This window comes from Strongylocentrotus purpuratus, unplaced genomic scaffold (genome assembly GCF_000002235.5).
Source record: "Strongylocentrotus purpuratus isolate Spur 01 unplaced genomic scaffold, Spur_5.0 spur5_scaffold_4, whole genome shotgun sequence".
NCBI classification, from domain to species: domain Eukaryota; kingdom Metazoa; phylum Echinodermata; class Echinoidea; order Camarodonta; family Strongylocentrotidae; genus Strongylocentrotus; species Strongylocentrotus purpuratus.
The window spans coordinates 16,978,811-16,994,866 of NW_022145610.1; positions in this window are offsets into that span (position 1 = coordinate 16,978,811).

Here is a 16,056-nt window from a genome sequence, read left to right on the forward strand (position 1 = left end):
CAGTATTAATCCAGTGTTCTAACTTACCCCAAATATTTTTAACATGCGTACAGTCACATAGCAGATGTATAACTGTTTCAATCTGTTCATTACAAAATGTACATTCTTTTCTTGGGACTAAATTCATTTTAAACAGTAGATCGTTCGTATATAATATGCGTTGCAAGACTTTAACTGAAACCATCGTAAGCCCACATCAATAGTACAATTAAATCCAATAGAACAATATGTTTCCCAACTCTTATCATTCAGGTCAAAAATGCATTTCCATTTAAGAAAACTTTTACATTGTCCTTTTCTTCTTTTTAATAAAATTGCATAGATATGTGAACATCCTTTAATACGTTTCATAACAAATGCCATTGTATCTGGGAAAAGAGGTTGTGGCACCTTGTTAAAAATAGTACAATTGTTAAACCCTTGTCTAATTGCATCGCATAATCCACGATAAAAAAGAAAATTTATTTGAATATTATACTTTTCTTGAAAGTGTTCCAGAGAGAAAAAATCACCGTTTGTGTCTAAAATATCGTTAACAAAACGAACTCCCTTTTGACACAATTTTTTATTATATATTGAGCTATTGTCTATTTTAATGTAATCCTTGTATTATTTATGTTGCACTATAATACACCTGTCTACCTCATTTATCATATTTCTTCCACTGAGTTGAATGGTACGAATTATGAATGAAATACATGAAATACTATGAAATAGAAAGAGGCGTCCAAAAAGAAGGGAAAAAAGAAAGAAAAAAACACATTCAAAAACCAGACTAGGCGTAAATTGTCAAAAATACAACCAACAACAACAACAAGAAGTTCTTAATTTGTGTTGTTGGGATGCGTTAAAATGTCCCTGTCAACTAACTATTACAAACTTGTTATGCATGATATCAATATCTACCCACAAAATGTCTGTTTGATAAAACTAAACTGTCCAATAAATAAGAGGTAGTCAGACCCCTCTCCTTTTCATAATAATGTTTCTTCATTAAAAGCCAGCATTCAGCACCGAGCACCTGTCGCTTGGTCTGGAAGAAATGAAAGTAAAGAAAAGCATCTTCAATTATCGACTTAAATATTTGATTTCACCGCTCCATTAGAAGCTGGTGTGCTGGCGGCACAAATGGGATACGACAAAAAACGAGGTGAGCTTTAAAACCCGCTCACAAAATCTTTAAACTAGACTCAGCGAGTATCATACTCATTGGCATAACTGGATGTTATAGTTTTTATTATCTCATTCGCTTCAGAAAATGGATGACCTGTCAAAACGGGAAATATTGATTTTGATTTTGGAATTCTAACTTGATAAGTCGAATTTTGTACAGAGAGGTCAACTAATCTTTTTTTTATCATTATTCACCCCCATTTGATTTTGTATTAATACAATCAATACTCTCAAGAGAGAGAGAGAGGGGGGGAAGAGAGGGAGGGGGAGAGAGAGAGGGGGAGAGGGGGAGGGGTAAAAAGAGAGAAAGAGAGACAGACACACATAGAGGGGAGAGTGATATAGGGGGAGAGAGGAGGAGAGAGGGAAGGAAGAAGAGAGAGAGAGAGGAAGAAGAAGAAAAGAAGAAGAAGAAGGAGAAGAAGAAGAATTAACTTCTTTTTTCTTTGACTCTTACTAGGTTTTATGATTCCATTACTAAGAATTTAAATGATTATGATATACAGTATATATTTAATTTTCTTCAACACTCACCAAATTTCCATAACCATATACACCCAGTCCCTTCAAAGGTTATTACTAAACACAGTGACACTGGATTCAGCATTTTGTGATCTACTTCAAAAAACGTCTTTATGAAGGCTTCATAGAACTGTGTCGACTGTAACATGAATATAATATTTATGATCGAAAAAACAATTCTTAAGATCAATTATAATCTAGGAATGCCGCAAGGAACTAATTATGCCTTAATTTCACAAGAGAATCAATTAGCACTTGACGTAATACAATAAAGGATTTTTAAGCATGTGAACATCCTTGATGCAGCTTATATTCTTTTCGTTTTCATAGTTGATGGTTGAATTGTTACAGTACTATTATAATAAAGTCACCATGCTCCAATTAAAGGATTAATAACTTGCTATGATTCATAATACGCTTATTCATTCTATGGGTTAGTAATGAGGAGGGTCGCTAATTGGCAAAATAACAGTTGTACAAGGTACACTACCATGGCCTCGACATTTTTGTTTTCCTTTGTTAATGGAAAAGGGTTCAATCTTATCTTCTTCTTCTTTCTGTTTTTCGTATTCTTCTCCTTGTTATTATTATCATTAGTATTATCAATATTATCATTATTATTGTTATCATATGTATTTTGTTGTTCATTATTCTCTACAATGGCAATAACAACAAAATTAAGAACAAAAAGAACAACATCGTCATCATTGACGACGTAATGATGATGGTGGAGGTGGTGGTGGTGATGATGATGATGAAGATGGTGATGATGAAACTTCAATGAGCTCAATCAAATTATGACAGTGTGAATAGAACGTATTCAATCGTCATCGTGGTCCTTTCAATACACTCCGGAGACGTGCGTGGAAATGGACTGTGCTATGCATGCAGGGATCTATGAATGCATTTCGTAAACTTTGAGAGCATCGCAAGAGGTCGCTCTTAACCTTAAAATCGGGAGACAGAGCTATACAGACGGGAAGAAGAGAGAGGGCAGAGAGAGAGAAAGAGAGAGAGAGAGAGAGAGAGAGAGAGAGAGAGAGAGAGAGAGAGACAGAGAGAGAGAGAGAGAGAGACAGAGAGAGGGTTGGTAAGATAGATAGATAGGTAGGTAGGTAGGTATAGTAGGTAGATATGTAGGTAGGTAGGTAGGTAGGTAGAAAGATAGATAAATAGAAGAGACAGAGAGATGGGGAGTGAGGCATGGAGAAAGAGAAGTAGAAAAAAGAGGTAGAAGGGGATATGAAAGGGGGAGAGGGTTAGAGGAAGGGGGAGAGACTGATGGAGAAAGAGGTGTGTTAAGACAGAACTGGGTTACTTTATATTTTCTCTTGTTTTTGTTGGCATATAGAAGAATCATTTCATTGATAATCAAAGTATGGAATTTTGAAGTCTGAATCATTTAGACTATCTTCGACTTATATTTTTTTTATTTCTTCGTCTCATCTATCACGATCAACTAAAGGATGGAAAATATGAACCAGAGCATGAACGAGGGGGAGGGGGACATAATAAGATATAGATACAAGATAGAAGGGGAAATAAAGATTTGAACTGAGTATGTTATTTTGATACATTCTCCGTTTTCAAAATAGCATAATTAAAGTTATAATATAAACACGATCGCAAAAACCTATGAAGAAAAAAAAATCACCTTAAAGCCCCACTGTACTACTGTTAGCTACTTGCGCCCTCTATATAGAAAACATTGCCTAATCGGTGACCATTAGTCCCCCATGATCCTCTTTTTCTTATATTAATTGAGAGTTGAGTTGATGAGATAGCCACTTGTCAGTGACCTTCCTGGGTGGTCTAATCCCTCCTAGCCAACTAGTGCAGATGGGCTTTAAATAGCCATGTCCACGACGTTTTGAGAATTTAATGTGCGAACATTGCAATGACGTATTACGTAATCCGAACTTCATATCTAAAGATGATTCGGGTGTCGAGGTTACCCTTTTTTTCCGAAAGTCTATGCGATTGTGTTAATTGACAACCATGATGATTGATATAATACGGATGAATAGCCCTGCTCAGATGTGCCGTCACAGCACAGCTGTTCTACCTTTTTTGATATTAACTGATGTGATAACGAGATAATTGAGTATCGTATAGGATGATTATTTTGATAAGTAAACGATGCAGGTTGTTATATCATAATTATGTCATTAATCGTGATAGCTTTATATTAGGAATAATAGTAGTATAGGGCCGTTGTGGAGAGGGTGAAAAACTCGAGAGAGAGAGAGAGAGAGAGAGAGAGAGAGAGAGAGAGAGAAAAAAAAATCACATTGTAATACTTTTCATTTCGTTGAGGATGGGAGGGGATATTCCTAGACTACACTAGAGAGAGAGAGAGAGAGAGAGAGAGAGAGAGAGAGGTAAATGGCTCATTGAATTAATTGGTTATGACGTAGTGTAATTAATTTACCAATCAAACAGCCTAGAAAATGTTGAAAAGATGCCCTATCCCACCAAAACATTGAAAATCAGGCATGAATTTCCAGGCATGAAAATTTATGTCCTTTCTCAAAATTACGAAAAGGTATAGAATCCAGGAATTGCATTGAATTAGGAGATAGATTTTGAATTGCCCTCCCCCTTCTTTTTTGTGGGTGTTAAATAATATAAAATCAGGTAATTGAGAGACTTATCCTTGTTGAACGTCCGTTTGGATTAGAGATTATGAAGTAATTTATCTCATATTCTCTATCTTGCCTTTTATTTTGGCAATAATTTTTTTTCTCTCTATAAGAGATAAAATCATGTATCCCCCTCTCTCCCCCTGTGTGTGTGTGTGTGTGTGTGTCTCTCTCTCTCTCCCTCTAAATCTTCTCTCTCACCCCCTATTTCTCTCTCTCTCTCTCTCCCCTCTCTCTCTCTCTCTCTCTCTCTCCCCCCCCCCCCCCCCCCCCTCTCTCTCTCTCTCTCTCTCCCTCCTGACCTTCTTCGCCATGACCTAGAAACTTTGTCCCGTATCCAATTTATATTACCTACCCCAATCAGAGCGAGAAAGCGTCTTATATTACCCACAGTTCTAATGACATTGCACCCAGTCTTTCTAATGATTATATATTTTTCGTAGAGACTGTTTTATCAAAAGAATACTTAAATAATCTATGCCTGCATGGCCATATGATATCGATTTTCAAGAGTAGGAGAGGGACCCGGAAGCAATGAGCAGAAAAAATAGGACAGAAAGACAGAGAGGGGTGGAGAGAGAGGGAGAGAGAGAGAGAGAGAGAGAGAAAGAGAGAGAGAGAGAGAGAGAGAGAGAGAGAGAGAGGGGGGGGGGGGGGGGGAGGGAGATGGGGATGGAGGGAGAGAGAGGGGTGGTAAACTTGAGGATCGAGAGGTGAGGATAGAGAGAATGTTGGGCAGAGAGAACTGAAAATGATGAGGAAATTTAAAAAGAAACAATAAGTTACAACATAACCATAATGACAATGGATAACAAGTTCAAGCGCTCCGAAAGAAGCAATTAGTATGAAGCCTTTGAAAAACAATAAGGTACAACATAGCCATGATAACAATTAAAATATGGATAAACAATGAAGCGCATCGAGAGAAGCAATTAGTCTGAAGCCTTTCAAAAATACGAGAAACCATAATTTACGAAATGAAAAGGTGATAGCAATTACAAAAATTGAAAAAAATATTAAATAACAAACCTGAGCGCAGAGTATTAATGAGAGTATAACCCAAAAAGCGATAGCCTTTTAAAAACACGGGAATCAACGTAACAAAAAGGCAACAACGGCAAAACAGAAATGAAAAGACAAGATTTGAAGAAATAAAATGAAGGGGTTATTGGATAGGAGGACTATTTTAATGGGAAAAAGATAAGAAACGGCGGAAAATAAGTGAATTAACAGCATTATGTGGATCCATCGGGGGAAGGGAGCGAAAACAAGCCTAAGATCTCCCCGATCCCAACCCGTGAAGGTAGCCGAGAACTTCCGCATCCAGCAGTAGCTTTTGAAGGAGGATGGGAGACATACGGGGAGAACACGGGTGATGCACGGTATAAGATTCTATGGTTGTCATCTTAATTAAGAAATATTGAATGATTGCGGATGAGGAAGACTGAGTAACATGCACAGCATCGCATCCATTTATTCAAATGGACAATTTGCGACCATTCATTGTAATTCGATTATACCGCCCAATATTGTGCGCGCTATTAACTAGATGAAATTGCCTGTATAAAGTAATTGCATTTTATTTTTCAATTCTAAATTGAATTACGTGCATTTACCACGGGATTGATTGAGAGTGGCTCTCTCTCTCTCTCTCTCTCTCTCTCTCTCTCTCTCTCCCTCTCTCTCTCTCCCTCTTCTTCCGTGCATTCTAGTATGTTTGTCTCCATCCTTCCTTTTTCCTTTCTCCTTCTCTCAAAATTCCTCTCCCTCTCTTCTTCGTTTCTTTTTCTTTCTTTTTCACTTCTACTTCTTCTACTTCTCCTTCTCCTTCTCCTTCTTCTTCTTCTTCTTCTTCTTCTTCTTCTTCTTCTTCTTCTTCTTCCGCTTCCTCTTCCTCTTCTTCCTCCTCATCTTCTTCTTCCTCCTCCTCCTCCTGCTCTTCCTCCTCCTCTTCCCCCTCCCCCTCCTCCTCCTCCTCCTCCTCCTACTCCTCCTCCTACTACTCTTAATCTTTCTCCTTCTATATCCGTATTTTCATACACACTATCCCCCAATTCCTCTTCTCTTTAACATTCTCTCTTCTTTCGTCTCTCCTGTCTCCTTTCCTCTCAACGTTCACAATTCTTCCCCTATTATATACCCAACTCTCCCAACCCCTCTCTTCCTCTATCTACCATCCAACCCTCAATACTCTCTCCATATTCTCTTCTACTATATTGCAAATAATAATTCATTGAGCAGACGCAATTGGGACGTCTTATTAATCAATATCAATTTTCCATCTCTGGCGGGGGAAACCAATGTACAAATGAAAAGAAAAAACAAGCGCGCGTAATAGGGCCTTTCAATTAGCCTCTCTTCTCTCTACTCAGTCATCCATTTTATTTGTGTCCCTTGCAATGCTAGTCACGAGGCGATAGTTAATGGTGAAGAATACTTGACATTGATCTAAATGGGGCCATTTATAATAATGTTGGCTTAATTTCGTTACTCTCCGTTTCAGATCTAGATTTAGCTCGAATGCTGACATCGTGATATGAAGTGTGATTTTGGACCGTTTCCACTCCGTGACAGTGCAGGTATATGGGCAAAGCACGTGAAATATGAAAATGTGAGATACAATGATTAACATACAAATATATCCTAGTTGGCAAAACAGTGGTGTTGAACCTTCGTAATGTACGCAGTTAGAGGCTAATACTGTGTCGAAATCATGGTTAAAACCTTGAACGATTAATTTATTCTTCGTTCCATGGCATTAAATTGATATCATAATTATGATTCTCTTGAACAGAACTCTTTCTTTTGCTTTAACTGTCTTTTTCAATATTAATGATACATAGTAAATTACAAAGTGAGTTAAAAAACTACAAAAGAGTGTCGTAACCATAGTATAACCTTGACTCTAATGGTTTATCTTATCCATTTCCATTCCAATTATGAACGAAATTAATATGGGTACAGTACAATTTAAATTTTTCCTAAAATGCAGTTACGTTTATTGGACTTACATTGATTGTATAAGAACATTACAAATGAGAGGTGAAATATTTTTCTCGCTAACTATTGTCACCTCTGGCATTTTAAAAACAGTTGGGTACACTTTACCCAATACTGCATACATTTTGATCCAATTTTGGGGTCTATCTCATCAAAAAGGGCCTACGATGTAAAAACATTGAAATGATTAATCCCAACAAACTATTTCAACTCATGTAGTACAATACGCTTATATTTTACTCTATATACAAACACAATTTTGTATCAGTTTATTGACATGTTATAACGCAGGTGTCCTCTCAAGCCCCTTAACAAAGCAATTTGTGAAAAGCTTAGCAAATGGAATGAAAGGAATCCCTCTTAGTCTCTCAAAAGTTAATAAAGAAAATGTATTTACACGGTTTTTCTATCTCAGTCTTATTTTAAGGATTTTTAATGCCGCACCCAAATAATCTAATTAAATTTTAAATCCATCATTTTAGACTCTAAATTGCAGAAATAGAGCAATTTATTTACAATATTTTTGGGGGGAATTTTTTCACCAATATTCCTTGAGATGAAAAGTTATCTTTTAAAAGACAAAAATAATAACACTTTTTATTGATTTTTTTTTCTGTTAGATTGATTTTACCAATATATTTGTCCATTTGATATTTAAAAAAAATGTAAAGCTGAGAGAGAGAGAGAGAGAGAGAGAGAGAGAGAGAGAGAGAGAGAGAAACAGAGAGAGAGAGAGAGAGAGAGAGAGAGAGAGAGAGAGAGCGAGATGTATAGTGTGGAGAGGAGGGAGAGAGAGGAGGAGAAAGAAAGAGGGAGATGGGTGGGCCATTGAAAGAAGGGAAGAGGAGGGAGAAAGATGTGGGGTGTGAGTGAGAAGGGGAGAGGGAGAAACAGTCAAAAGGATGGGAGAGAGACGGGAGAGAGAGGGGAGAGAAAAGAGAGAAACTAGACAAAGAAAAGGAGAGAAAGGGAAAAAGGAAAATCAACAACAAAAAATATATATAGGTGAGTTCTCTTTACACTTTACACTCAGAGAGAGTGAGAGAGAGAGAGAGAGAGAGAGAGAGAGAGAGAGAGAGAGAGAAAGAAAGAGATACAGAGAGAGAGAGAAAGAGAGGGGGGGGGTAGTGGGAGATGTGAACTGGAGAGATGTAACTATAATAGATGGAGAAAGAGAGCATCACAGAGAGAGAAATCGATTGAGGATGAAAACAAGACGGCCCGTGAGTGAGTGAGAAATTTTGCCGGGAGAGTTAATTACGGTAGCAATTACACCTATACGCACTGACAGGTGCTCTATCCAATCTCGATTGAGGCGCAGCGCTTTCTTCTTTTCCCTCCTCTTTATTTCCAGAAACATTATATGATTGATTGAGTATAGAGTTGTTACGAAGATTTAATAATTACGCGCTGAAGGTTTCTCTCGATCCGACGAGCCCCTAAAAGCATCTCAGCTTCTTTCTTTTTTTCCTTCTTTGATCTGGTCTGGGTTTTCATTGCAGTTTATGGCGAGTGTGTCGATCGTCTGCCTGCCGAGATTATTTTGATCGAGCGGCACGGTAATGATCGGGAAATGAACTCTCTTGGGTGGAGAGAGAGAGAGAGAGAGAGAAGGAGAGAGAGAGAGAGAGAGAGAGAGAGAGAATGAAGGTAAGAAAGAAACAGAAAGAGGGGTTGAGAAAGAGACAGAGGGAGAGAAAAATACGAAAGAAAGAAAGAAAGAGAGAGAAAGCAAGAAGGAGAGAGTGAAGAAAGTATAGAAATGGGTTGAAAGAGAAGGAAAAGGGATTTAGAGAGCAAGAGAGAGAGAGAGAGAGAGTATGTGTGTGTGTGTGGGGGGGGGGGAGGGGGTGTATGTGGCTAGTAACTAGCATTATCTCATTCAAGGACGCATGTTTGATTATGAATTCTCTCATCCTTCTTCCTTAAATACTCTTCTATGTTTGTTCTTCGTTTAATGATGTCTTTTATATTTTTGCTGCTTAGTCTCTTAAAATAATAATAAGATCTCCCATAATATTTTTTAATTTTCCCTTTCCTTTTCTTCTATTTACTTCATTGAAGATTTTGCATTCTCTCCCCCTCCCTCTCTCTCTCTCTCTCTCTCTCTCTCTCTCCCCTCCCCCCTCTCTCTCTCTCTCTCTCTCTCTCTCTCTCTCTCTCTCTCCATTTACCTCTTCTTTTGTCTTTTATCTTTCTAAAAAAAAAAAAAAACTCCTTTGCAAAGAAGTATGATGGCATGTTGCAACCATAATGATCATAATGATCATAATTATTTCTTTGTTTTAATGAACTTCTTATAATATTATTTCTCACAAGTCTTTTGTTAAAATTTGAAAATACGAATAATACTATTCAGAATAAGGCGTGAATCATTGAATCACTTTGATATTTTTGAAGAACAAAAACACCTTGATATTAGTTATTGATTTATAGTGTGATTGCTTTCATAAATAATTATATTTTGTAGATTTAGAATAAAGCAGTAGAGGGTTCAGGATTTTGAATTTATAAATGGGCTCAGACAATATTGGTCTTTGGATTTCAATTTCAATGTCGTCTTCACTGTGAAGAATAAGTGGTAAATAAGGTGGTGGGTTCAATATTTTTAAATAAAAATTCATATCATTGGGTTCCTAATAAAGAGAAGTAAAAAAAGAAAACAGCGATATGTTTGAACCACTGTTTCAGTTCAAGTTTTATATTTCATCTCCAACAGAACGATCAATATAAGCAATTATGCCAAAACTCAATACCAGAAATCAATGTACAATAACAATGCATTTTGCAAATCATTAATCGAAAAGATTACAAAGGAAAATGTTGCATCTCTCTCTCTCTATCTCTCGCTCTCTCTCTCTCTCTCTCTCTCTCTTTCTTTCTCTCTCTTCCTTTCTTTTCTACAAAGAAAGAATTATATAAAAATGTGGTCTGCAAAATTATTCTCTGAATTTTTTCGATTAACCCAAACAGAAAGTTCAACTACATTATCCTAACGTTATTTCACAGCGTGCTGCGTGGCGCGGCCTAGCGGTACCTGATGTGTTGCCGTTTTGAATCTCATCAAAGATCGCCATCTGCTACGCATCTTCACTTTGAAGTTGTTTATGCCCGTGTGTCAATCTTCAGGTTCTTTCTGTCAGAATGTGATTAATTTAGTCCCTATTTTTAATAAGCAATTACCAAGTTGACGCTTTGCCACGATTTTCCTGACTCCTGGCCCAACCCACCCTAGAAAAAAAAATGAATTGATTGCGATTGAGAAGATGATTGTATTTTCCTATTGAGGAATAATTAACGATAGTACTTAGCTATACACAGAGGTCTTCGGGCTGTGGATCACATGGTTTGCGGTTCGAGTCCCGCCGTGGCAGTAATGTATTAAACGGCATGTTCAATGAGTACCGGTGGGAAGGAATTCATTGAATGTTGTGAGAATCGAAATCGGTAGTCTAGCAGAGATGGGGTAATATTGGAGTGAATATGTACGCTATGAAAATATACGATATTGTTATTATTATTATTGTTATTATAATCATCATCATCATCCCTATCATTATTATTATTCATTATTATTGTTAACATTATCATTATTATTATTCATTATTATTGTTAACATTATCATTATTATTATTATTATTATTATTAGGCCTATTACTATTATTATTATCATCATCATCATCATCATCATCATCATCACTATCAATATATTATTATTATAGTAAATATAACTCTGTCGATGGAATAATGCTATGACTACTATTGGAAATTATTGTGACTATCGAGAATCATGTAGACTTGCCAGTGACATGTATGATCAGATAAGTATAGGGGCGCACTAGTCTAAAAACATCAAAGAAATAGGTTTGCGAGCGAAGCTAAGGAGAAATCACAGATCGAAAGGGGGGGGGGGGTCGTCGCATTCTCTTCTCATATTCTCTTTACATCCTCTTATTCCTCTCTCGTCGTCCGCCCCCCCCCCCCTCCTCAGTTGCTTTTCATTTTATTGTTCTGGAATTTCTTGGAATTTCTGTTCATGTTACAGAATATAATAATCGGAAAGAAAACTGTAATCGTGGTACTGATGTAAAAGCCCGTGTAGTTATTTTTAACAAACATTTCGCAAGTGACGTATCTTAGATAAGTGTGTGTACTAATTTGTTCATGGTTCCGTGAAAACTAATTAGAAGTCCTGAAATTAATGTCATAATGTCATATTCTCTTTATATCATTATATCTTTACATCATTCGATTTCTCTCTCGTCCCCCCCCCCCTTCAGTTGTTTTCTCTCTCATTGTTCTAGAATTTCTTGGAATTTCTGTTCACGCCACATAATATAATGATCAGAAACAAACGATAATCGTGATGTAAATGCCCACGTAGTTATTTTTAACAAACATTTCGCAAGTGACGTATCTTAGATAAGTGTGTGTACTAATTTGTTCATGGTTCCTTGCAAACTAATAAGAAGTACTCTACAATAATGTCAAGCAGAGTCTAGATGGGATGGGCGCACGACATTCCCGCTTAAAAAAGTGAGGTCATTTTTTGTTTTACCTTTTCGGGCTTTGTCTGCAGAGCAGAGTAAAAGGCCCATAATGGAATATTTTTAAAGATAACTTTCTGGTCGAAAATGTCGGCAAACTTACACCCAACTACACTTTGTTTTGTTTACCGTGTTCGGCAAATTTGAAAATCTGAGGCCCCTTTTTTTTATGACGGACACTTTTGTCTTACTTTGGCAGCCCCCTCTCCTGCTGCGTTCGTTCGAATTTTCTGGAGACGCCCCTTGTCTGAGTGTTATGTTGCTACTGAGCCTCACCCATCATCGTGATAGAAAGAAAAGAAAAATCTCAGTCACCTGGAAGAAGGCAGTATATGTCATGTAAGTTTTTGGTGGGTAGCCGACGTAACATTGTAATGATGTTCATTTTAGTGCTTCATTCAACGTCATCTTTTATCATCGTTTAAAGGGAAAGTCCACCCTGAAATTAAATTAGTTTTAATAGGAGTAGAAAAATGAGAGAAACAAGTCAGTGAAAGTTTGAGCAAATTCCGATTAAAAATAAGGAAGTTAGGATTTTTTTAAGTTGTGATCAATCAAACACAAATTGGCAACTCTATGACGTATCATGCGAGCTCAACTTCCATTTGCTCAGTACTAAAAAAATCTAAAATTTTCATTTTCCCTCAAGAAAAATTTCAACCATACATGCACCCTAAATATAATAATTGCAAATATGTTTCTATACTCCCCCTGCAAGGAACAAATATATATTCCGTCATCAATAACGAAGAAAACATGATTTTATGGAATATTATGCACAAAGCAAATGAAGGAGAGCTCGTATAATAAGTCACAGAGTTGCCAATTTGTATTTGATTGATCACAACTTCAATAATTCATAACTTTCTTATTTTCATTCAGAATTTGCTCAAACTTTCACTCACCTGATTTTCTTATTATTCCGCCTCTATCGAAACAAACTTATTTTGGGGGTGGACTTTCCCTTTTAACAATGTTAAATCTGAGACGCGTGACCCTACGTGTGATCAGTGTCTGCGATATGGTGTAATATTGAAGCCCTAAACAAATTGCGCTTCAAAATGATCATGAAGTGCCTCAAAAAAGCAAAAAATCTTTGAGTGACCGGTTTTACTTATTAATTTTCCCCCAATAGAATGTAGTGTTATCAAAAACCGTTGGGAAGACAATCAGTCAGGCGATCGGCTTGTAAAACTCATGGGATTCCTGACTGACCTAATTATGATTGCAGCAGGAGCTAAATCCCCCCCCCCAAAAAAAAAAAAAAATCAGAATCTGAGACAAAGATACCCAATCCTTTTAATGATAAGAGTTACTTTTATCTTTTTAAACTGTATGCAACTTAAGAGCAATGGATGCTGATAACTCCTGTACTTTTTTTCCTATGATGATAAAGGTAGAAGACCTTCTTTTTTCAAGACATGAAGCGACGCGTGTGAAACAAAGGTTGAGTGATGATGACGAACGGAGTATAATGAGGAAGAAGCGTTGCCAGGGGGGAAGAAAGTCTTTAGCTCAAGTTTAATTTCATGGAATGGGTTTGCACAGGACGAAAATTGGGCAGGTGAACAATTTGCGTCAACTCCACTTGGACCTCTCGAAACATCATCTGCCCAATTACCGGCCCCGAACGGGCTGAGAGAGGGAGTGAAGCGGCAGCGTGGTGGCAACATGTACAATCATACAGAGAAAGAGAGAAACGGACGGATAGATAGAGGGAGGAGAAAGGAAAGATAGAGTGAGAGGAGATATAAAGAGTGAGAGAGAGAGAGAGAGAGAGAGAGAGAGAGAGATGGAGAGAGAGAGAAAGAGAGAGAGAGAATAAAAGAGAGAAAGAGAGTGAAATGAGGGAGAAAGGCTCGGGAGGGGGAGCGGGAGGAGGCGAGGGAGGGGCGAGGGGGAGAGCGGGTGAGGGGCGAGGGAGGGGCGAGGGAGGGGGCGAGGGAGGGACTCAGAGGAGACAAACATAGAGAGAAGGAGAGGGGGACAAAGTGTGTGTATTACGTCTATGGTGAAAGAGAGAGAGAGAGAGAGAGAGAGAGAGAGAGAGAGAGATACTACACAATCATAAGGAGAGACATTGCAATGCCTGGATAGATGGAGAAACACAAAGGGAGGGAATGTGGGAGGGAGAGAGAATCAATGCTGGGCCTACATGACTCGATTTAAAAGTTAAACCCTATACAAGAGAGTCAAAATACTTCCCTAAGTCATTAATATTCCAATTTGTTTTCCCACCACGTAGCCAGCGTGAAGCGTCAAAACAGAGCAATTGAGATCGTGGAAGGAAATAGCGTTTCGACCACGAGAGCAGTCGGAAGTTTTTTGGATGAGGAGGAAGAGAAACAATTGAAGCCTATTACCGAGCTCCCATCGTGATGTTGATCATCGGGTGGAGGGGTAGATGATTAGAACAGTGAGGAAGAGCACGAGATAAATTGTATTTTCCCGTCCAGGACATAAACAAAATTATGTTACGTGTGAAGAAAACATGTAAAATCAGATGAAATATTAAAGGCGTGGTGGGTAACGGATCATAATATACATACCTGCTCTGTCAGTTCATGACGATATAACCCTCTCATCAGCAACGCTACTAAGCCAATTCTCATGAATGCACCCCAAAATGTCAACAAAACAAAAAATTGTCAGCCTATCAAGAGGCTCCTGAGCATGATTTCGCCAGGGTGAGCCTTATATCTACTTTCTATATTTACAAACATTGGAAGTATGAAGGTTAGGGGGTGAGGAGGGTGAGGGGAGGGGCGACTATACACAAATAGCCAAATTTTGGCCTTTAGCTCATTGGCAGGAAGTTTAAGCTCTCTCCACACCTGGCAACCAAGCTTTTGAATATCAGAATATTATTACTTTTAAATTTGTTTATGAATAAATTATGATTTCATTTTCTCACATTTTCCTAATAACCAATATGACTTTGTATAAGTTTAATAAACAGATCATTCAGCTTTTCGATAACTCGTCTGGAAAGTCATTGGTGCTTTAAGGTGAACATACTAGTGATGTCTCGGTCGGCGGCCAAGCCCGGCTTGGAACAGGGTGTGAAGTCCTATAATTGGTGAATTCAACTCTCTCTTTATAGAACCTTAGGTCTGCCGAGCCTTTCCGCCCTCCACCAACACGAGCAGCTGACGCTGCTGTTGCTAATGCATTGAATCCATCCCTGTTGCGATCTGAAAGGAAAAGAGTCAAACACCAACCCCGCAAACACAAATCAAAATGATTATATTATGTGTGAGGTAATTCTCACCCCCGTCAGGATTCCATTTAGCTTTAATGAGTTGTTGAGGCTGCGCGGGAAAGTGGAATGAGGGGGGAGACCATGTAATTACATTGGGAGAAAAAAAAATAGAGGGCGAGGTATGTGAAGGTGGATATTGACGATGTGATGTACACCTGTGCGCTATGTGTGAATTGCCAGTGTGAGACGAACATGAAGGGAATGTTGAGGGTTATTCTAAATGATAGGCCTTTGACCGAATGATAGAAAGGGATTTGTGGAATTATTTGGAGACCAAGGTCATTATCATCAGGGAAGGGTACAGTCAGCAGAGATGAAGAAAGAGAAAGATAAAGGGAGAGAGAGAGAGAGAGAGAGAGAGGGGCAGAAGTAGGGAAAGTAAGATGGAGAGAGAGAGAGAGAGAGAGAGAGAGAGAGAGAGGGGGGGGGGCAAAAGTAGGGAAAGTGAGATGGAGATGGAGATGGAGATCGAGAGAGAGAGAGAGAGAGAGAGAGAGAGAGAGAGAGAGAGAGAGATGGGTGGGAGAGAGAATAAGAGGGAGAGTAAGAGGAAGAGAGAATAGTTGAGAACAAGACAAAGAAGGCAAACAAAGCAACAACAAAAAGCTGTAAGACTGTAGAGAAAATGGATCAGCAAGTCTAACAGGCTCCTAACTCATACCTGACTTAGTGTAAACGTACTTCTTCTGTGCATGTCTTCAAGGCGTTTAGTAACTCTCTTCTTTTATAATCTTGGAAGCAACCTTCGATTATTAAGCATGCACATTATCGTTTGTAATCAAGCAGTCAACTCGGAGCAGGTGAACATTTTCGCGCGATTTAACCCGACACTTCGCGCGCAAATTGCTATCGCGATAAACAGTTCCATCGACCTCTGCGACACTGTTCTCGCCACTTTTCCTATGTTTCT